Consider the following 1,576-nt stretch of genomic DNA (forward strand, 5'->3'; position numbering starts at 1 on the left):
ACTGGGTGTTATGCACAAACAATGAATCATAGAACACTACATCGAGAACTAATGATGTAATGTATGCTGATTAACATAACAATAAAAAATTAAAAAAAAAAGAATTACATTCTAGTCACATTTTCCTGTGCTATACACAGACCACCTTCAATGGATTTTCGGGTTTTCACAAAATTCTTATTCAAACATTTTAAGTATTTCAGTTCGATAAATATTTATGAAATGTCTACTGTGTACTCAGCATTGGGAATATGAAAATAAGTCCCAGATCCTGATCTTGATCAGCTTAGTCTAGCAAGGCAGACAGACACAGATACAAATATTTTCAACCCAGTGCCATAAAAGAATGCACAGGTCCTTTATAAACTGAGAGAATAGCTAGCCATTGCAGCCTGGAGGCATGATGGAAGACTTCCTGCAAGAGGCATTGTCTGCATTAACAAGTCTTGAAAGATGAGTCAAAATTAGCTAGCTAGATGGGGGCTAAGTTTGTTTGGCTATGAGAACAACAGGGGCAAAGGCACAAAGACATAAAATAGCGGTATGTGTTGGGGGAATGTGGAGCTGTTTTCAGAAATGCTGGAGAGAGAATGACTGGATCCAGAGCTGAGGATATGGGGTTGGTCAGTCACACTGCACTTTGTATGCTGTAAGATAAAGAGGTTAGTCTCAATGCTCTGGAAGAGCTCATCCTTTGTATTTTGTTTTTGTTTTGTTTTGTTTTTAAAAAAGATTTTATTTATTTATTAGAGAGAGAGAGTGTGCATGGGAGGGGGGAGGGTCAGAGGGAGAAGCAGACTCCCTGCTGAGCAGGAAGCCTGAAGCAGAGCTCAATTCTGGGACTCCCGGATCATGACCTGAGCCGAAGGCAGTCGCTCAACCAACTGAGCCACCCAGGCGCTCCATCCTTTGTATTTTGATGTTTCCTAATTCCCTTTCTGGGATGGTAACCTTCCTTTTACTTTCGAAGGGCACCAGGAACGGCAGCATTCCCTGCGCTGGGTAGTAATTCCACGGCTTTCGATAACAGGGTGCACATGACATGCCATGCGCACATTAGGGAGGGAGTACAATTTAGAACAACTCATTAATGTTCAGTTCATACCTGCCCAAAGGCCATGCTGATTTTTTCTTTTTCTTTCCTATATTAGTATATGGGCCACCCCCCTTGATATTTTCTGGCAGCGGTACCAATCAGCTTTATGCAGAAGATCTCGTCCCAGATCTCTCCACTAAATCTGTGATCTGAAGTAGTTCACAATCTCCCTGGCTCTCCGAGTCCTTAACTCTAAAATGAAGGGGGTATAAGAGATATTTGAGGCTTCTTCCATTTGTGACATTCTGTAATGCCAAAGGAGGGGGCGGGGATTTAGGTATAGAAACTGGCTTAAGGGGGGGGCACCTGGGTGGCTCAGTCTGTTAAGCATCTGCCTTCGCCTCAGGTCATGATCCCAGCATCCTGGGATCCAGCCCCATGTCAGGCTCCCTGCTCTGCGGGGAGCCTGCTTCTCCCTCTCCCTCCTGCTCATGCTCTCTCTCTCTTGCCTCTCTCTCTCTCTCAAATAAATAAATAAGA

At 43.8% G+C, this 1,576-nt stretch overlaps 1 pseudogene; it reads right to left on the minus strand.

The window, feature by feature from the left end:
- Nucleotides 1-1,068: 1,068 nt before the first annotated feature.
- Nucleotides 1,069-1,166, minus strand: LOC114209369 (U6 spliceosomal RNA; annotated as a pseudogene).
- Between the last annotated feature and the right edge of the window lie 410 nt (nucleotides 1,167-1,576).

The sequence above is a fragment of the Eumetopias jubatus genome, unplaced genomic scaffold (genome assembly GCF_037043125.1).
Source record: "Eumetopias jubatus isolate StellerSeaLion01/CBP00866 unplaced genomic scaffold, mEumJub1_p1.0 scaffold_6, whole genome shotgun sequence".
Lineage (NCBI taxonomy): Eukaryota > Metazoa > Chordata > Mammalia > Carnivora > Otariidae > Eumetopias > Eumetopias jubatus.